Source organism: Desmodus rotundus, chromosome 1 (assembly GCF_022682495.2).
Source record: "Desmodus rotundus isolate HL8 chromosome 1, HLdesRot8A.1, whole genome shotgun sequence".
Classification (NCBI taxonomy): Eukaryota; Metazoa; Chordata; class Mammalia; order Chiroptera; family Phyllostomidae; genus Desmodus; species Desmodus rotundus.
Window position 1 is genome coordinate 199,072,776 of NC_071387.1, and position 22,429 is coordinate 199,095,204.

Here is a 22,429-nt window from a genome sequence, read left to right on the forward strand (position 1 = left end):
AAGACCGGCATGTCTGCCAGCACAGCTCTCCTTACACAACGGCTTTGCAAGCAGCTTGTCGTTGTTTGTGTTGTTGTTTAACCAATTTACAATCAAACGGGCCCTAGGGAAGGGCAATAACCATGAAAAGAATTCTCAGTAATACCTTTTCAGGCAAAGGGCTACATGACTACTTCCAGATTTGATTGTTGTGATTCATAATTCCCAAAGGCTTCATGCTTCTCCATATCACAATGTAGTTAGGTTTAACAAGTCCATGTGGTGATATAGAGAATTAATTGCTTATAAACCTTAGGAATAAAGTCAGCAGCTTGGACCCAGGGAGAAATCGAGACAAGCTGGCACCTCAGCAGAACAGGTGAGAAAGAGCTAGATGCTAACCTGCCATCCATGTGCAGAAATAAACCTTTCTAAATTGATTTTTGCAACAGAGCACTGCAAAACAGAACATGCACACAATGTGATTATTCAGCATTTTAAACTAATGTAAAACGTTCAAAGCCAACCGCTTCCAATAGACTCTGCAGCATAACAATGTTTTGGTCAATGTTAAGGGCAAAAATGAGCCAATAAAAAGCACAAATTCTAACGCTGGCAGATGCCAGTGTTTCTAAAGCTTGTTTTCTCCGGAAGAGTTTTAGGAGAGATTTCTTTGAGTTTTCTGTGGCTTAGTGGAAAGGTCAAGTTAATAGGATTATCTCACCCGCATCCTAGATAATTGTCAAAGAAAAAACTAAAAAGCCTTGAAATGGGAGAAGTTTCAGTTAAGAGTAGAGCTACGGCCCCCAGATCTGCAGCGTGCAGGTGGCAAGAGGAGCAGGGTGCAAGGACCAGTTGGACAGCTGGATGCTGCAGCAGGATGGGTCTTGCCAAGCAGGTAACAAGTCACGACAGCTGCAGAGGTCATCAGAAACGCTGACTCTAGAACATCTGAATGTGAGGAAAGTCAATGAATGGAGAGGTATTAAAATCAATGACATTTTTTTACTTGGCCATGACACCTGAAGTAACTCAAGAGAAGCAGTAAAAGAAGCTGGTACTAAGAATCTAAAAGCCTTTCCTAAGCCTCACATTAGCCTGAGTAACACAACGAAGAAAGGCCTCCTGACAATGACAGCCTCCAGGTTCTGGGCTCACACTCTGTGCCAAGCATATTGAGAAGCTCCCTATGTGCATTAGCTCATTTAATTTAGTCCTCTCAGCAACATGCTTACTCCCATTTTACAGAGGTGCAGGTTGAGGCTCAGAAAGTTTAACTGCCTAAATTGCCCAGGTCGCAAAGTCTTTAAGGGAAGGGCTAGGAGAGAAACAGTCTGACTCCAACATGTCATTTAACAATCCCTGAAAGGAAGTTTCAAAAGTTCATTTTATTTATAACAAGAAAAAGACAAAGAAAATTTTCATTTTGTTTACCAAAAATATTTTCGAAGACCAACCAACAGCCTAAAAAAGTCGTAATAAGATTCAAATAGCCTCCTAACTGCATGAAACAGAAATGCAGCCGCATTTCTATAGGAGTAAAATTCAATCAGAGATGACATGGGATTACATTCTGTAACAAGTAAGGCTCAACTAGAACCCTCTCACAGAGATAGGAACGGCACCCTATAGCCTGGGCAGTTCTAATGACTACCGAGTTCTCGATCTTGACTCGAAATCCTCCTTCCCTTAAAGTCATGGGTCCCATTCTACCCCCTGTTATGTTTCCAAACAGCAAGTGGGGTGCTGCTGCCAGCCACCAGCCTCTAGGTAAAATTCCAGGGGCAAAGGTTAGGTGATAAAGGAAAGGAGTCTTTATTCAAAAGCTACACACTTTTGGAATAAGCTTTCCACATACATTAGTCACTTGCATCTTTAATCACTTAAGCCTATCAATTAAGGCTAAAACTTTTAACACCTGAGTTCTCCTATCATCCCCTTTATTAGTTTTTAATTATCTTATTTCTATAGGATTAGTTTACAAACTAAAACAACAGAAGATACAAAAGCTATACCATTTTGGAAGAATGGCAGGCTTCTGCCTCAGAGCTTGTCCTCTCTGGACCACCCAAAGAAGAATAACCCTGCCACCCCCTGCTAGGCCAGCCCGGTCCTAGGCTGAGCCTGGAGTTTCTTCTCCCATCCAAAATCCACCCAAAATGCCATCCTTTGGGAAACAAAGGCAGCTATAGCACCATCATCCAGGCATCCTCAAGGAAGAAGAGAGAGCCTATCTCTGCCCTCCTTTTATTTTAAACCTTCTGGCCCATAAGTCCATGCCCTCTGGAGACGTTCAGCTTCTCAGCCAATCCCAACCTAGACCGTTACCGTTGCCTCAGGCAACCCCCTCCTCTGGCCCCGCCCCCTCCTCCCCAGCCATCTGGTCGGATCTCTCTGTATCAGCTACACAAAGAAATATTCCGAACCCGCTTTTCCACACTCTTCTCTTACCTAGGTAAAAGAGCCTCCATTGCTTGAACTATTCCTCATATTGGAGTTTTTGTGGCCCTTGACCCTCCTGCTTTCATCTAGACTCATTTCTCTTTATGAATGTCTCTCTCCAAGTATAATTCCAAATCTGAATGGATAGTTCTGGAACAGTCTAACCAGTAGGGAGTGTAGAGGAACCAACAGGGACCAATGTTGCTATGGATGCTTCATATAACACTACTGGCTTATTCATACTGAGCCCTCAGTCCCTTTGCACACAACACACCCTCATTGTAGGCAAGTGAATTTGAGGTCCTAAATGTAAGATTTCCTGATGTAAGACATCTCGATGGAGTTTTTTTCCTTATAATAAGCGATTAAATCTTAAACAGTCAAGATTGACTTGTACTACTTCCAAGCCAAAGACTGATGCAGACGCTAGATCCTACAGTTGCTTTTTCTCTCTCTGCCACTTTGACCAGCAATGTTCCAGATGGTGGCTGTTTTATCGACCTGGCTCCCAGAGAGAGGACAACAGTGCTGCCTGACAAAGACCTCTGCTGATCCACGGTGGGCTGGAAGAGGGAGCAAGAAATGCTCCTTTGTTGTTTCAAGCCCTTCAGGTTTTGGTGTGGCTTGTTTCTACCATCTGATCTAGCCTGGCAAATAAAAGACCTGAATTTTTGTAACAAAGCTGCTGACCCTTCTAGGTACCAGACGCTACTTTCAGCAGTCCTCTCTCCTCTATAATCTGAAAAGCTAAAAGACAGAGACTTCCTCTCTAACTCAATGTTACTGGGAAAGCTCTGCAGAACTGTTGCCTTATCTGTGAAATTCACCACTATCACCACAGTATTTACACACACATACACACCATTCTCAGGTTGTTATGTTTTTCCTTAAGAAAAAACGAATTCTACCAGGGGGACTGGTTTTTAAGTCCGAAGATTCCTTTGCTCTTAGACTGGCGTGGTGACGCCCCAGGTGGACGCACACAGTTCTTGTCCAAAGGACCACAATGACAGCATCGTGCAGACATCCAGATATTCAGCATAATTGCACGTGTCAGGTGATTTTGTTTTCAAAATGTCATCGCCACACAGAAGAATTCTGGGTATCTTCCCTGGTGGGTGGTTGGTGTGGGATTGATTGTATTATTGGAAAAGGGAGGGAAATATTCAAATAAAAATTACAGATGATATTTCTAATATGTGGCAGCAGGAATTTGACCTTTAACCAAACAGCTAGTGAAGGAAGATACTAGAATAGTAAAGTGATAACCACAGAGGAACCACAAGGTGGACCACTTCGGCTCACATAAATAGACTCTGTACCCAAGTAGTGATTGTATGACATGGTACATGTCACTTAATCACTACTCACTATTCACTCATAATTTCATGGGTATTTTTCTGGTTTTCTGAATTAGATTATAAATAGCTAAAGAACAAAAATATCTGATTTTATTTAAACAAACTACATTTACCAGATTTACCAGCCATACTGAATCTATATAAAGAGTTTTCAATTAATATCTTTTTGGCAAATTTTAAGGATAATTTTGACACAAATAATTAATTTACACCATAATTAATTTAAAATATAATCAAACCTCAAGTAAAGCAGAAAGTTTGCATTTAGACAGCAAAGCAAATTTTTACAAGAAATCCCTAAAGATGGTTTCATTGTTTTCCTTATAATCTTTTCAAAGATTATATTTTTGTATTTGTCCTGTTAGCTATTATTTAGTTCAGAATCCCTTCATAAAATAAATCCCTATGACTCTCGAATACTTAATTACATACCTAATTTTCCATTTTTAGGAAAAATGAAAGTCGTAATGCAATTAGTCACATATATCCAGAGAATATTAAAAAATGTATTTACAGAATCCTTGGATGACACCAAAATCAGGTACCTGGCATTCCTTGCACATATAATAATTTGACTGAATGTAAAATAAATGCTATTTCTCTTTGTAGCATAAGTGACATTAATATCACTGTCTTAATTTTCCCAAATATCTAGTTAGAATTAATTCTAAGAAAAGTCAAAATAAAAAAACAGTCTTATGATGTATCATAGAATTGTACACTTGAAATCTATATAATTTTATTAACCAAAGTCACCCCAATAAATTTAATTAGATATTATTCAAAAATATCTTCAAATGTGTATGTAACCACAGAAGACCCCAAATAACCAAAACAATCTTGAGAAAGAAGAACAAAACTGGAGGCATTATACATCTTGATTTCAAACTATATGACAAAGCTATAGTAGCCAAAACAGTATGATATTGGCATAAAAAATAGACACGGCTCAATGAAACAGAATAGAGAACCAAGAAATAAACCCACACATATCTGATCAATTAATTTATGACAAAGGAGCCAAGAATATACAATGAGGAAAGGATAGTCTCTTCAGTAAACAGTGTTGGAAAAACCAGACAGCAACATGCAAATGAGTGAAACTGAATCACCACCGTATGTACACACACTAGATTACTTAGATCATACATATAAATCAATTTAAATTGACTAAACACTTGAATATAAGACATAAAATCATTAAACTCCTGGAAGAAAAGATAAGGGGTAGGCTCTTTAACACTGATCTTGGCAATAATTTTTTGGATTTGACATCACAAAGCAAAAATAAACAAGGGACTAAATCAAACTGAGCTTCTGCATAGCCAAGGAAACCATCAATATTAGTGTGTGTGCTGCCGAAGCGAGCATGTAACCATCAATAAAATGAAATGGCAACCCACTAAATGAAAGAACATATTTGAAAATCATATATCTGACAAGGGTTAATATCCAAGGTATAAAAAGAATTTGTATAATTCAATAGCAAACAAACAATCCAATGAAAAATGGCAGAGGATTTGAGTAGACATTTTTCCTAAGAAGACATACATATGTCCAATGGGTACATGAGAAAGTGCTCAGCATCACTCATCATCAGGGAAATACATGTATCACCTCACACCCATCAGAATGCATATCATCAAAAAGACAAGAATTAAGTGTTGGCAAGGATCTGGAGCAAAGGGGACTTCTGTGCTCTGTTGGGAAGGTGAATCTGTGCACTCACTATGGAAAACAAGGTAGAGCTTCCTTAAAAAATTAAGACTAGAACTACCATATGATCCAGCAATCCTTCTTCCGGGTATATATTGAAAAGAAATGAAAACCAAAGAGATATCTGTACTTCTATGTTTATTGCAGCATTATTCACAATAGCCAAGATATGGAAACAAAGTAAGTATCCATCAATAAATGAATGTATAAAGATGGTGCATATATAATATACATTTTTTTCAACCATGAGAAAGAAGGAATTCCTGCCATTGTGACAACAGGGATGGACCTTGAGGGCACTTTGCCAAACGAAAGAAGCCATGCAGAGAAGGAGTGACACTGCATGGTATTATTATCTGTCAGATATGAAAACAGAGAGTAGAAAAGTGATTGCCAGGGAGGGGGGAGTAAGGAGAGATTGATAAAAGGGTACAAACTTTCAGCTGTACGATGAATAAGGTCTGAGGATCTATTGTAAAATATTGTGACTATAGTTGATAACACTGCATTGTATAATTGAAATTTGTAAAGACATTAGAACTTTAATGTTCTCACCAAAAAATGAAAGATAAATATGTGAGGTGATGGACCTGTTATTTAACTCTACGGGAGTATATTTTCACAACGTACATGCATAGCAAATCACCACTATGTGTACTTTAAATATCTTACGATTTTAAATGTCAATTATTTTAAGATAAATCTGAAATTTAAAGAGTCAAATATCCAAAATTATAAAACAATCTGAAATTTATAATTTATTTTTGCAAAATAGAGGTTATTTCTTTGCATATTGAGCCCTTCTAAAGAATTTGAAGTAATTTGATATATTAAAAAGAATAGATTACTAAAGTAACTGGGGATAAACACAAGTAACACCTTGGCAAAGTTACTAGCTAGGAATCAAACTACCCACATTCCTTTCTTGTTTATACTAATGATTCTTGATATTTTATGGGATGCAGATTTACTAAGGAATCTGATGGACACTGTGAACCGGTTCCTACCCTCAAGAATATGCATGTATGAGGGGGACCCCCCCAAAATGGAACTATCTTCTGGAGAGTGGGCCCCTTGTAGTACAGGCTCCTCTGCTAGGTGAGTGTTCTAGGAGCCCATCTGTATCAGTGGACCAGCTGGCGTTACTCTGAGAGGCTGTGTTTGGCTTCAGTGAATTTTTTTTGAAGACTCTTTCAATCCATTTGCCCATTTCATCATGGGTGATTTATGAGCGCCCCTGCCCACACCGTGTTGAGTGGTCAGAAATTTTTGACCAAAAATGGCATGATTCCCGTGCCCCACGCTCCCTATTCACCCAGTCTCTCCCTCAGCAAAGAGAAACATTTTGCCAATGTAGAAGAAGGGAAACAAAAAATGGCAGAAACACTAAAGACATCAAAATCGATGCATTCAAAAACTGTTTTGAGCAATGGAAAAAAATCTCAGTGGGTCCATTGCATCGAATGGGGAGTACTTTGATGATGACTGAAGTTTACACGTGTAAGAATAAACACAAAATTGTTTATCAATAAGTTCCGGGGTTTGGGGTCCCCTCTTGTATACATACTAACTTTTACAAGGGTTTTATAGGAAACAGCAACACTGACTTGTAAACAGAATTAAAACAAATAAAAACCAATTGAGACCTAGAAATCCATCAGCTGGGGGACAGAAGTTTGTACTTAAAATAGGGTGCCCTATGGGAACAACTTAATAAAATGTCACTTAGAATCCCAAGATAGGCCACAAAAATCAATAAATCATGTGGGTAAAATACTGCACACACAAAATTTTTAAATAATAGAGAAAAAATCCTGCTGGCTGGAATCAATGGATAATTATCTGTTTGCTATCTATTGTGTATGCAACTGAGGTACACACGTCACATACACAGAAGAATGTCATTTGGTCGTTCCTTCTTAGAGATTTCTGACGGGCTGGCCCTTCTTCCCGAGAGCACTTGACTTTGCCTGGTCATAGGGCATCCAGAATAAGGACTATGTTTCCCAGCCGCCCTTAAAGCCGGCTTCTAAGTTCTGGATAGAACGTCTGGGCAGAAGTGAATTGTTGTACTCTGAGAAGTGTCCTTAACAGGAGGGAGCCGTCCTTGCCCTACTTCCTTCCTGCCACTGCACGATGGGCGCCCTGAATGGAGTGCTTGCGTTCACCTTGGACTAGGTGATAACCATGCAAATGGAAGCCTCCCTTGGCAGAGCAGCAAAATAGAAGCAGCCCAGGCCTCTATCACGCAGCATCACATCAGCCCTGAAGGGTCAACCTCCAGTTTATACACGAGAGAGAAGTAAACTTCTTTCTGGGTTAAGTAACTGTTATTTGGAGTGTTCGATGATGTGCGCCCAACCCTGATCGTCCTTGAGGAGCTTATATTGCTGTTGAGAATAAAAATTAATCTTTGTGAAACTGCGTAAAACAACACGGCCAGTGCCAAATTAAAAACCAGCTACGTTCTAGCCAAATAAAAGTTTTCAGCTTGAAATGAGAGGTACTTTCCCATAAGATGAATTTAGTGAAATGATGTTAAGAGTTTCAGCATAATCTGCAAAAAGCAATAGCATAATGTGGTTAAAACACAGCGTTGCTTAGAAAATTTTAAACAGTAAAATAAGTAGATAAATGATATATTAGAGCTTGCAGAATTCATAGAAGAATGTTGAAAGAGGAACAACATGGGGTTTCCGGATAAATTACAATCTTAAAACTGGGAAATAATAGTGAACTAAGACTACAAAAATTCCTCACAAATGCTGGTGCATTTAGAGTCACTGGGTAAGCTTTTAAAAATGCAGAGTCCTGGGTCCCACCCCAGACTCAGTCAGAACCGGCTGAGGTCAGGGTCCAGCATCAATTGTTTACAAAGCGCCCAAGTGATTCTGAATTGCAGCCGCAGTTGAGAACCACGGCTAAGGCAAACGGAAGGGCTGTGGGATGGCTAGGTGGGATTTCTAGGTGTCTCAGGCTTCAGCAAGTGATGCTAGTAGTTCTTAAAATTTTTTGTCTAATTTTACTACAAAATAACTTACTTTCAAGTTTGTTTTTTTGTTTTGACCCAGAAATTATTGCACGTCATGTCTTACTTGAAATTAAGGTAATTATGGGGGGGGGGGCGGTATAATAGACTGAAAACCTTTTCTACTTTCCGTCTGAATAGAGCATATTATTTATAACCACCAAAGCTAAATATCCCACTTAGCCAGCCTTTCTCTTAACTTAGTTCTGTTTCTCTAGAGTTTCTGTCTCCTGTTTTGTCCATGTGTCTCTCTCCACTGGCTTCATGTTCTTGCATCCTTCCAACCCCAGGAGAAGTAAGATACTGCCCCCTTCCCCTCCATTGTACAGGCTCATGGGGAAGGCCAAGTTTGGGGGCTGGTGGGTAGCCAATGAAAAGGACAAAGGCAGAGACTGAAATCTAGAGGAACAGGAAAGCATCCTCAGCCAGCACCAGTGAGAAGAGAGTGGGGTCTACAGAAATAAAGGGAGTTTGCCTAGTTGAAAAACATACTTAGTATTACATAAAATAAGAAGTGTCTTTTTTATAATAATATCAGGTGGTCCCACCTTTAGATTTTAGAACTAAACTTCCCGAGCCACTGTATTATTTAAAAAGCCACATGGAAACATGCCCTGCGATAAAGATGCACAAATTAACTACAATTCCAAATGTTTTTGCTTTCAGCTGGGTGGATGTCAATTTAGCACGTTAATTCTAGTTTTCTCATATTGACCAGACCCTCCTGACTGACACATGGTGTCATGTGTTAAATAGACAAAGGACTTCTTCAGAATAAACACAGTCTGGTTTGTTTTTCTGTTTAGGTTTTGAGATTTTAGAAACATTTTAAAAAGTGGGAGAAGAGGAATTCTAATCTATTAAAAGATATTTAAGGGATATAGGAACCAAACGCCATGCATAGCCTTTATTTGAATTTTGATTCAAACAAGCTAGTTAAAAATTATTTTAAGGCAATCAAAGAAATTTGAATATAGACTAGGTGTTAAACGATAAAAGGAATTATCGTTAATTTAGTTAGATTGACGGAACTGCAATTATAAGAAAAATATCCTTATCGATTGGACGTACATAGTGAACTACTTACATATGAAATTATATGGTGTCTGAGGGGCTGCTTTAAAGCACTACGGCCAGAATGAAAGGGAAGCAGGGGCAGGGGACACGAGAGGAGAGAGACGGGCGAAATGCTGACACCACTGGGGAAGTGGAGTAATGGCTACACGGAGCCCTGTGTGCTTCCTTCACCACTTCTACGTGTGTTTGAAATTCCCTAATAAAAAATTAGCTGTAAAATATGCTTTCATAGCATTCATAGGGAAATAACAAAAACAGAGACTCTTCAGGTGGAAAATTTAAAAAAACTACTGTCTGGATCATTTGGCACAGAGAATGTGGACACCAGGAGATTACAGGAAAAGTCAGCACTGTGAAAAGGAGAAAGATTTCACCGAGGAGGTGAAACTGGAACCAGAACTTAAGAAATCATAGTTTGAATGATTAAAAACAAGGTAACTACTATTTTGATTAGGAGAGAGATGTTCTTTTCTTTTTTAAACTTACATTTTTTTTTTGGCTGTAGTAGAGTTATCCCTATTACAAAAAAGTAAATAAATAAAAGACTCTATATAAATTCAAACTGTGAAGATAGAAATAACATCAGTCCCCAGACCGTGGTGTAGGAGACCCAAATGAGTTAATTTTTACAGAAAAAATAATAAAGGTATCAATAAGTGTAACAACGATGGTGATGATACAACACAACACCCAGCAGCAACTGCGTGCCTACCACTACCAGCCACCAGGCAAAGCACTTTCCATACATTTCTCACTTAAGCCTCATAGCAATCCTATGAAGTGTGGCCTATTATCAGCACCCACCCCTTCCCCCTTTTAGATTTGAAGAAACCGAGCTCAGAGAGATAAAAATAACTGTCCAAAGTCACTTGCTAGTAAAAGTCAGAGCTAGGACTGTATTCCAGATCTGTTTAAATCTGAATCCCAGGCCCTGGGACTTCTTGTTACTCTCTTCCTTTATGATGTTATAAATTTCCCTACATGTAAGTACAAAAGAAAGTGTGGGCTGTGACTCCCAGCACTAGAGATTCTCTATTGTTTGCTGGAGTGTGTGAGGGATGATCTAGGGAAGAACTGTGGAGAGCCCCTCAGGGAAGGTGTTACAAGGACAGAAGTACTGTCCCTCAGCCAAGTGCCCATCTGAGAGAGAGGAGAGAGCGTAGGGGATTGTACATCTCGTGCATCTGGCGGTGATGACACACCACAAGGACCAGCTAAAGGAAAACAGACACATATATGCCAGGTCACACCCTATTCTTGGAATCCATTTCTACCCTAAAGGCAGCCCATCTATCATAGGTTTCCAGATTTTTCTGTGCTCACTTCCATGAATCATGTTTCTCAGGCAACAAACTCCTAGCTAGACCTGCCTATTAGAATGAAAAGGGATAGCTGTCTAGCTTCCCTCAGGTATTTACCTTTTAAGTTTTAACACATTCCCACTGCCCCCAGCGGTAATCAGAACAATCTCCAACCCTCCTTTAGCAAGCGGGAAAGGCGTGGGAACTGGAGAACCACAGATCTCGTTCCTGGCCCCTACAATGTGCATAGTCCTGTGTGTTATGGTGTTAGGGACGTGGTGCACTTGGATAAAAGCACCACCTGGGAGCCGGAGGACCCGGGCTCGTATTTCTGCACTTCTGCTGAGAAACTGCTACATTGTCTTTGGTAAGTCATTCCACCTCTCTGGGCTTCAGATCCCTTACTTGTAATGAGCTGGGCTATAAGAAAGAATGTTATAATTTATTTCTAGCTGCAGAATCCTTTTCATTAAGTGATAGCCTTTAGGTAACCTAACAATGTATAACAGACAAAAAGTAAAACTACTCTGGGAGGGAGGGACAGGGGTCAAAGGCACGCTTCCCTGTGTCTCATTATAATATATCATATTAAGGTGCTTTTCAGCTTAGACATCCTGTGACTATAAGGGAACTCTCTGCAGCCAGAGGAGGAGGCAGGGGATCCTCAGGGCCCCAGATTGTTGGTCTCCTTTATCAGTGAGCCTCTTCCTAAAGCAAACAAGCAAAGAAAGAAATCCCACAGAAACAGGGTCAACGTGAGGACTCAGGGAGCCAGCAGAACACTCAACGGGCATCCAGGCAAACTAAAACACACTCCAAGGAAGAGATAAGGTTTATGAAAAGGAAACCAACACAATCCCTTAAAAGAATTTCAACGTTAAACCATTCAGGCCAGGCTGCCAGACCACCAGGAGGCTGCAAAACATCCAAGGCTGGCCCTGAAAGAAAGGACTTCACAGGGACCCGTGCCTTTATTTTCCTCTTTTGTTTCTTATTGCCCTGGGGTCAACCCCCTTCAGGTCCATATGTGTGGGAAGCTCACTGGACACAGCACACGTCCGCTGAGTCCTGCAGGACATCAGCACTTTGGGATAAGGGATTATAGGGGGAGTGACTACAAATTAATAAACCTGGAGTTTCACGTTCATCAAAACAAAGTATCCAACTCAGGAGTGTCACCAGATGAAAAACACAACACCCTGTTTTTAAATTTTAGATAAAAAACAAATTTCAGATACATTGGAATTTCATATAAGCAACAAAATTTTTTAATTTTAAGTACTCCTTAAATATCGCATACTTTAAAAAAAAAGTACTTTTTATCTGAAACTCAGATTTAACGGAACATCCTGTATTTTTATTTGCTAAATCTGGCAACTCTAACCCTCAAGATGAAAACCCATTCCAGACCTACTCCAACATCCAAATTATCTTTAAAAACTCTTCCTTGGAAATGGCCTTTATAAAATAAGGAACATTTCTTCCACTAGCCTCTATGGGGTTCAGGCTTCAGCCTCAGAGACTGGATGAAATTTCTGAAAATTGACAAGTGCTCTTCATAAAGTCTGATGAATGAGAATGATCAGCAAGGAGGCTCCATCCGGGGCCAAAGCACGGGGTGCTGCTCTGTGTAATGGAAACCGGCTGCCTCACGATGCTCGTTATCCTTACTAACTCCTCCTGCCTGCGGAATAACTTCTCAGTTTTGTAGATTCCTTCTTTGTAAGGAATCCAGACAGAGCTACCTCTCCAGCCTCTGTTTCCACCCTCGTCTGGGGCCACACAGGCTGCCTGTCGATGGATGCTTGCACACTATCCCTCATGTTGCTGTCTCTGCCAAGAAAGCCCTTTCCGGCCCTACCTACGTGATTGATAAATACTTGTCTTTCAAAACCCAGCTCAAATGTTACTTTTCCAAAGCCACCTTAAATCCTTTCTGAGATTTGTGAAAAGAAGAATGAATGAATGATGGATGAACAAATGAACTGATAAAACTTTCCTATAAGATTTTCTCGCCTCTATTCTCACCCCTCAAGCAATGGTTAGAAACACGGGCTTTGGAGTTCGGCAGACCCCAAACCAAGTCCCAGTTCCGTTACTGAGTAGATACATGATTTCAGACGAGACGTTTCACATCAAAGAAATGCAATCCCCTTATTTGTAAAACTGGGATAATGCAGCCCATTCCACAAAGGTTTGTGGGGATGATTAAATAAGATATAGTACAAAAAGCACTTAGTATAGTGCTTAACTCAGAGTAAACACGTAATAAATTGTAGCTATTATATCTTACTACTGCCTATTGACTCTTTTCCCTGTGTGCTTTCAGTAACCCCGTATCACAGAACTTAAACCACTTCACTACATGTAACTATTTATATAGGTCCTAGACAAGGATCACTTCTTACTTTCTTTCTTTTTTTTTGATTGTCAGCTTCTACCCCAGTTCCTGATGGTATAGAAGAGCCAGAGAACTAAAAGGCAGGGTCTACTATTTATTGAACCTAGCTACAGAACTATATGCTAGGCAGTATGCAAAACATTTCATATACTGCTTAATTCTCAGTGAAAGACTCACAAAATAGATAAAATTCTACCCATTTAAGAGACGAGAACCTACATCCGAAAAGCTCGGTGATTTGTTCATGCTGAGAGCCTGCCGGAGCACTGCCCACGCTACAGAGATTGGTCTCTTCACCTTGCCGTGTTCAGCTCTCCCCAAGGTCAGGGTGAATAACTGCACTCATGGAAAGGCGTAGAAAGTTTTACCCCAGCAGCAGGTAACCCAGGGATTGTGACGAGGAGTGAGGCGGGCAGTGGGGAGCACAAAGGCAGAGAGAAGTCAGGGCAAGTGCAGGGGAGGTGGGAAGGCCATCTTGGGCCGCCTCCCTCACTTTCTGGGATCCTTCAAAACTCTGTTACACATGTGGTTTAAGAAGCATCTGACTCATTATTTTGAAGCTAATATTTAAGAACATCAAATACAAATAAATCTGTTTCCTTGGAAGTAAATCAAACATTGTAGATAGCGCAGTCTTCTTTGTCTGACTCTCCAGTCTTGGCCTCCCCCGCTTCCTCTAAGGTGATGGGTGTTGCACTAGCTGCGTGCCCTCCAGCCACTCAGAAATACAGAAATATGTAGCCATCTAAAAGCCATAATGTTGTTTTATATTTAATTCCCGAGTGAGTGATTTTTACTGTGCACACACACCAGAGAAATCTCATTTACCTATTCTGTGTAGGCATTCTCTTCCCCCAAAATAGGCCTTCTCAGATTTCAGGATCCACCAAAGAGGGTGGAATTCCAAACAGGTATTTTTCCAAGGTACACAAGAAGGAAGCACATTTTCACAAGTTTGTTTTGGCATCAAGAATGTATATTTTCTCCAGGGCAGTTTGGGAATCATTATTTCAGAGATTTTCTGACAAAGAGATGAAGCTAATATATTTATTATTTAGTACCACAAAGGTCTACCAGAAACTGGATTCCAAGAGAGAGATTGCAAAAGAAAGCCAAAATAAGGACTAACACCACTATCAAGAAGTGACCATGTTTTTTAAAAAACTTAAACCCAAACCAAACATTTGCAGAACACTTAAAGTGCCTTTGTGGATGGAATTTTGTGGAATGTGGTTGAAAACACTTGACTGGCTGTTATCTAGGCCTTCCCTAGTGCTGTGTTTCTATGATTCTAGTTATTCATGAACCAAGTGTCTGCATAAAGTGAATCCAGGCCGTGCAATGGAAGGACGTGGTCCTTTGGGCACCTCCGCAACCTCAGGCATCACAGGCCCATGGGCCTCAGGCGGGGTGGAGCCAGGTCTGACCTGGAAGAGCTCTTCTCTGCAACGCAAACAACCTCATGTTGTTTCCCCTTCCTGCAACAACAACAAAAATGTTCACAAAGACATTTCTTCAAGTGTCATTTTCCTTGTTGAGACCATGTTCTTTCTGCAATAGAAGTGTTTTGCTGAGAGCTGTTCACAGCCATTTCCTTCAGTAATGGTGTGCTCTCTATTTCTGGTTAGGGCAAGGAAATCCACCAGCCTCTTCCTGGCAACTCTTTGCTACTTAGTATTAAATAATAAATCTTCTAGAATTATTGTTAATTTTTATTAGGTGAGTCATGGCATTGTACTTAGGTAAAAAATGGTCCTTTTTAAAAAAATTTTTATTGATTTGAGCAAGGGGGAGAGAGAGAGAGAGCGAGAGAGAAAGGGATAAACATCAATTTGTTGTTCCACTCATTTATACATTCAGTGGTTGACTCTTGTATGTGCCCTGACCAGGGGTCAAACCAGCAACCACGGTGTATCGGGGTGATGCTCTAACCAACTGAGCTACCCAGCCAGGGCCTGTCCCATTTTTAGATGCATCTTGGAGTATTTAAGGGTGAAATGTCATGATGTCTAATAATGAGAGTATGTTTGAAAGTTTTCATGATAGTTTTAAGGGGGAGAAGTGAGAAAAAGAATATGGTAAAGTGCTGATGGGTTTTGAAAATATTTGATGATTTCATGGAGGTTCTGTGAACTCTTTACTTCCGTGTTATGTTTAAAATTTTCCATAACAAAAAGTTTAGTTTGAAACTTTTGAAATGTGACCCATTACTAGATCTAAACCCATACTCACACTTTTCATTTTTTGTATTTACCCATTCTATTGATTTATCACCCCAGTGATGAGCAGCAGAGTGTAATGGTTAAGCTGCAGGCTCTGGAGCCACCGTGCCTGGATGCAAAGCCTAGCATTGTCCCCTTATGAGTTCTGTGACTTGTGAGAGTTAGTGAATTTCTAAATCGGTCCATCTGAAAAATGGAGATAACTGCATTTTAACTTATTATGAAGATAAATAAGTCAGTAAATGCATTTAGATTAGTTATCATCATTGTTGGTTACAGAACTTCCAAAAGCAGAAAGGTTCTTCATGACATCATCTAGTCTAATTCCTTTGTTTAATAAAAGAAAAATTTAAGGTCAAAGTGTTAAAAAAATCAAAGCCTAAAGACACAAATCTGGATAAAATCAAAGCAGATTAGAATTAAGCTTTTGTCAAATCCAGGCCCAAGTCCTTTCATCTGTCTTTATAACTATAATTAAATTCAATATTGAATATATATTAAAGTGAATCAATTAAATCTATGCTCTCTGCTTAGCACTGAGTAAAAGACTAGATCTTTTCTCTTAAGTAATATACCATCCAGTCGAAAAACAGTAATAATGCTAGATTTTGTGTAGTAACTTTCCCTTTTCAAAATGCTTCTAACAAGTTCAGGGATAGGAAAAACTGATCTCTGGTGGTAGAAATCAGCATAGTGGTTGCTTCTGGGTAGAATGGATTAGTTGGGAGAGGATATAACAGAACTCATATACGGGACATGATATAAGGGATTTGAGAGGACTTTTTGGGGTGCTAGAAATCTTAATTAGTATCTTAATTAGTGTGTTGGTTACACAGATGTATATAATTTCTAAAACTCGCCAAAGTGTATACTTAAGGTGTGTACATTTCACTGTATGTAAATAATTTTAAGCCAAATTTTAAAATATCCTTCTCCATGTATTTCCCTGGCTTCTCACCAGTTCACTACTGCAACAGATATGCCTTTAGCATTGAGAAAATTGGAAGTTTTAAAAGGCAATGCTTTAAGATATACAGCCAAGCTCAAGCTAGGAGTGGGCCTCTTGATTCCTGGTCCAATGTAATCTCAAATTCAAGAGTAATTTGAGACAACACAAGGTATTAATAAAAGTGGGTGAAGAGAGGGGGCATAGAAGAAGTACTAGACTTGCTTGGAGAAAATGTGAAGGAAGAGACCAACACAGGACAGGTGCACTGAGGAGGGCTGCGCGGGGGAGAGGGCCTTGTCTGAGTCTTCCCTGCTGGTCTGATTGCTCTGTTAGCATGTGCCCCTCCCCGTCAGTATGTTTCAAACTATCTGACAGCAAGAACCACATTGCTCGCAGTGGGCTCCAGGCAGAAACACCATTACTTCAGCTTGCCCTGTGGTCCCTCTAATTCTGCTTCTCCATCTCTCCTTTCAGTTCCTTTCCAATGAGCTTCCGGAACACTATGCCCTGGGGATCAGTTCTGAGCCAAGTGTCTTTACTTTCCTAATGGCAGAAGCCTTGAGACCCTGAGAAGAAGAACAAAGCCCCGGGCATTCTTTGGGATACTGTGAGTGTTTAATGGTTAAAATAAAAGTCCATTGTGCCTTATTCTTCCCTCCCGATCTTATCAACACGGAAAGTAATGCCCTTTGCTCAATGGCAAAGAAAAGCACAATGTGGTCTTTAATCTGTCAGTCGGTGTTTATGGGAACCATTTGGCACCACGTAAGCAAACGGGTTTTGTTAGGTGGGGGAAACGTTGTCATTTTACACAATGGATGTGAGCTGGGTGGTGTGATGTCAGCACTGTCTGGAGGTAGAACCACCCAGTAGGGAGATCTAAACCGCTCCTGCTTTTATTGGCTTCAAGGGCCCCTTTAACTGCACGTAGCTGAGTGACTCAGTAGTTCCCTGACGTATACAACTCTCACAATCTACAATGCTCTAGCTTTCAGGACTGTAAGTTTCCGTAAGGGCAAGGATGATGAGTGATCCAGTTACTCAGCAGATCTGCCAAAGCTGAGACCTGCGTCTTCCTTGTGGATCTCAATACAAAATTGATAGTTGATTATTCTCTGGCTTACTTGGTTTTTAATTGCTTCATCCCCTGTTGCTTGCCAGACCACAACGAAGCTCCCAGGGAGAAACTTTATCATGGTGCTAGTGTAGTCAAACCAAAAAAAAATGGAGGTTCAGCTGCCTGTCGCCACAAAGCCAAGTTTGTGCGGCAGATGCTGGTGCAAAAAGAAAGTGGTTTTGTTCAGGTGCTGCATGATCTGGTAGATGGTGGACTCCTATCTCAAAACCTATCTCCTCGGCAAGATCAAGAAAAAACCAGCGCCCAGAGTTCCTGCTCCAACTTAAAGTGCAGTCCTTTGGAGGCTGCAGGCTGCTGCTAAGCAGTTATAGTCCCCATCTAGGTAGCTTATCTCGTTCCCGGCTGCTGTTCATCTCAGGTTCCCTCCTGGAGCCTGTGTGTGGAACTTGCACTGCCATGGGCCAAGCAGCTACTAGGGCCACAAGGTCATGTTCTCCTGGAAGAGCAAGCAAATGCACCTGTGGTTGCGTGACCAGGTGGGCAAGGGAGAGAGGCTCCCTCCTGGAGGCCTTAGCAGCCACATGGTCCATGGAGAAAACAGGCCAGTGCACCACGTGAGTTCAGGTCATGAGCAGGAGTCACAAGTCTGAGAGCTTCTTTGTTCCCCTGGGATTATATTAGCTCGGGTATGGAGTGGGCCAGGTGCTTTCTCAAAATGACAAACTAACTTCCAAGAGTTTCACATGCTTTGGGTCGATCCACTTCCTAAGCAATCCCTTCTTTCCCGAGGCTAGACTGCCAGGCCTCTTTGGTCCAGCACCTCCTCTGGCACCATTTTGACTTCTACGGTGCATATGCCTGCCTTCCCCTGGTCCCACCCCCAATCTCATACCAGAAGTGGGGTGCAGGGCTTTTTTCTCTATCCAATTATCTTGCTAGCTTTTTGTGCTCAGGCACTATCCATTGACATTTCTAGCTCTTCATGTGCTCAGGGTAAGAACTTCTCCCTGCTGCCATCTTGGCCAATGGGAGAGACTCCCCAGCACTCCAGACAGACTGTCTACTGGAAACACTAGGCCCTAGAAAGTAATAACTACATACCTTTGTCACAGCAGTTATCATTTCCTGACGAGCTACTATGAGCTAGACATTGGATTCCTACAATAACCCTCTTAGATGGTATAATACTAATTAAAACCCTCACTTCACAAACCAAGGCTACCAAAGTAGACAGTGACAGAGCTATGATTTGATTTCATGTCTAACTAAAAATCTCACATGCTTTTCATTAACCCACACCTCTCGTGGTATTTCCATGATAAGAAAACATTTTTAGCTTTATCTATATAACTCTCAAACTTTAGTGGTTCCTTTCTGCATGTTAAGTTAAATTAAAACTTTTCAAGCTATCTTTTAGCATTACTTGCCTTAGCAATTCTTGTCAGAAAAGCATGAGATGGAATTGCCCAATGATCAATGGCTAGATATTTTTTATTTGTCCTGCCATATGCATTTTCTCCATTTTCCAATAACCTCTGCGCCCTGGAAAGCAGTCTTTATGGAATACATCATTTAGTGTTCTACCCTCTGTCTTTCAATTGGGTTTATGCAATGGGAGTGGGGGGACACTTGATGGAAGCCAAGATAGAAAAAACAATGTTGATGTGAATGATATTTTTCTTGCTGTTATAATTCTGGCATTGCTGGACACCAGAGAGGTTCTAAAGATTGGCTAGGTTTGTCTATAATGGGCACAGTTCCTATCCAGTGGTTCTCTTCAAGAACCACAGCTATTATCTTTAGGGTGAAACTCTTCCCTTCACTTGCTCAGTTTTAGGGGTACCAACTTCTCTCCATTTTTGCTAGCCCCAGGGTGCTTCACTATCCTGTATTAGTTTCCCTTAAGCTTACTTGTATCTGTGCGAATAGTTTCTAAGTGAAACTTTCCTCCATTGCTCCATGTGAGGATCTCATGTATTTCTCTCAGGGATTTGGACTGATCCACCCTGAGCCTGTCATGCATACATTTATACATTCATTCCACAAATATCTTGAGTGCCTATTGTGTACCAGGCACTGAGTTTACAATGCTGACAAATACAGCCTCTGTTCTCCTACAGCATAAAATACAGTACAGTAGACAGATTAAATAGATGACCCCACAAACCAATGGAAAACTACAATTGTGCCAGGTGCCATGGCCCTGTGGAAACTAGTGATAGGAGTCAGTCAAGTCAGGGAAATTAAAAAGGCTCGCATGGAAAAGGAAAACATGAGCAGACATCTAAAGGGCAAACAGGCATTCATTGGGCATAGAAGGAAAGAAAGAAGTTAATGGCTGATAAAGGCCCGTGTGGCTAGAACAGAGAAAGCAGAATGCTTGAAAAGAAAGATGAAGTTGAACAGGCTTCGCAGACCATATTGAACATTAGCCTTTATCCTCTAGTTAGAGTGTGGAGATTAGATCGGAAGACCAGAGCAGGCTGAACAGACCAGGTGGGAGTGTGTTGCTGAAGTAGACAAGGTGAGAAGTGATCTAAATGGTGGTGGGAGAAATGGAAAGAAATTGATAAATTCGCCCTTCCCTGGGGAATTAAAGTGCTCAGTTCCTCACACACGCGAACACAACTGTCTGGATAATGACTTCTCAGCAAGCGGACCAATGCTGCCTTCTCATTGTGGAACAGGGGTCCAGAGACACTGCTCTACGTTAAAGAAAGAGGGCGAAGTCAGACTTGCAGTTGTTGACACGGGCTCAGCACATAAAACCTGTCCCCATACTGACCTCCTGCCTTTCCCTCTACGTCTTCTTCCATCTCAGAAATTCCGAAGAGGGGCAGTCCAGAGAGGCCTGAGAGGTCCAGACAGACTTGACTGCGTTCCCATCTTGGCTCCTTCACTTGCAGTGTTGACTATGCTATTAAGTAATTTGTATGACATGAGAGTAATAAGTAAACCATAGGGTTGTTGTGAAGATTAAATTAAGTGATATATATAGGTAGCTAACTCAGGTAACAGAAAACTCTGATTTAAAAGGACTTAAACAAAGAAAACTTACTGTCTGATATATTGGAAACTCTTAGGTATGGCATATTTCAAGGTTGATTGACTCAGCAGCTTAATTAATTTCTTTCTAACTTTCTACCCCTCGCTCTTGATGTGTTGACTCCTCCTTGAGCTGGCTCTCCTCATGATCAGAAGTTGGAAGTATCACATTTAATGACAGAAACACCTAGAGATAGAAAGAAATATCTTTTTCACTACTGTGGACTTGAATGTGAGAAACCTTTATCAAGCAGCAACAGACATATCTCATTAACTAGAACCGGAATGGAAGAAATACAAAGGCAGGGAATTTTATCGTTTTGCTTACTGATATATCCCAAAATAGCAGGTTAGGACTAATAACTATTTGATGTTTAATATACCTCACACCTAACTCTAATCCCCCTACTAGTAGGCAAAGTGGGATTACCACGTATTGGCACTTTTCTGTAAAAGGCAAAATAATAATGATTTTAAGCTTTGCAAGCCATTTACAATCTCTGCAGTATATTCTTTTTTCAATCCTGTAAAAATGTAAAAAATATTGCAGGCTCATGGGTCTTCAAAGGAAGGACCTGGGACTGGCTGGTCCGCAGGCCATCGTCTGGGGACCGCTGCCTTCGACTAATTGCGTGGGGTGAAACGGGCGGAGAGTCGAGCACCATGGCCAGTAGAGCATGTACAACATTCAGCAGAGTCCTCCACGTGTATAAAGAACTGTTATCATTAGCTTCATTGTTATCGATCATGTCATGTGTCCCTGGTTCTTGGTATTTTAGGACAGTGGAACTTTAGAGACCTCTGCTCTGTGACAAACCTGCCCTAAGGAGTTGATCACCTCTATCCCCGGACTTGAAGCAGCGCCTGGGGTAGGAACCGTGTAGCCTCTATGTAGAAAGGTATACCATACAAGAGTAAGTGGAGATTTCTAAAACCACAAACCCAGGGTCAAAACCCAAGACTCACAAAATTAGCAGAAGGTGTAATAGGTGTATTATGTGGAAGCCATGAGTTCTAATCTCAAATATTCAAAAATTCAAAGTCAAAAATGTGAAGTAAGTTCCTTTACTATCTCAGTCTTGAGCAGGCTAATAGGCAACAAGTCCCACTAAGGTAAAATCCTATGCATTATTTTTTGCACACAGAACTCTTTTGCCCAAGTCCTATGACACCTCAAAAAAAAAAACTGCCTTTCAGGCTTATAGTTGACTAATCATCTTCATTGTTTTATATTGTCTTAAATAGCAGCCCATTGAAACTGGGAAGAATATTATCATTATTACCCTCAATCATTGGGGATATTAAAAATAACAACCAATACGTCTTAGGACCAACCATAATCCGGAAATGGAAAAGGTCTTTAATGCCCCCTGCTGAGCCTCACATTAACTCTTTTGTTGCCGAATCAGGGCAGAGGAAGAGGAAATCCAAAAGGAGGGGGTCAGTTGCAGTGGCTGTTCACCAAACAGTGCAGAAGCCATCACCATTTTAATCAACAATATGGCTGTAGGACGAGTGTGCGCCAATGACTGCCAGTCCTACCTGCACTTGCCAAGCGGGAAAACAATGGCCATTCTAGGACTATAAGTTACTAAAGGCAGAGCTTGAATTCAAAGTTAGTCGTCAAGGATTCAAATTCTCTGCTGTTTTCTCTCTGCCACCCACTGCTTTACTTATGTGTCCTTTCTCACATCCCATAGACTGCCCTAGTCACTCGCTCAGACCAGGGAAAAGACAGAAGACGTATGTTCTCGTCCTACTTCTGCTATTTATTAAGAGTGACACCTTGGGCAATCTGCCTGATCCTACAAGACTGAATTTCTTCCCTGG

General features: G+C 40.8%; 1 long non-coding RNA gene across 1 annotated transcript in view; it reads right to left on the reverse strand.

The window, feature by feature from the left end:
• The window catches only part of LOC128779558 (uncharacterized), a 77,251-nt gene that overhangs the window by 54,557 nt on the left and 265 nt on the right, over nucleotides 1-22,429 (reverse strand). The window contains exons 2-3 of the long non-coding RNA XR_008425585.1: nucleotides 20,613-20,786; nucleotides 20,340-20,471 (exon numbers count right to left, since the gene is read on the reverse strand). This is a non-coding gene — a long non-coding RNA (uncharacterized lncRNA). The remainder of the gene's footprint in view (nucleotides 1-20,339; nucleotides 20,472-20,612; nucleotides 20,787-22,429) is intronic.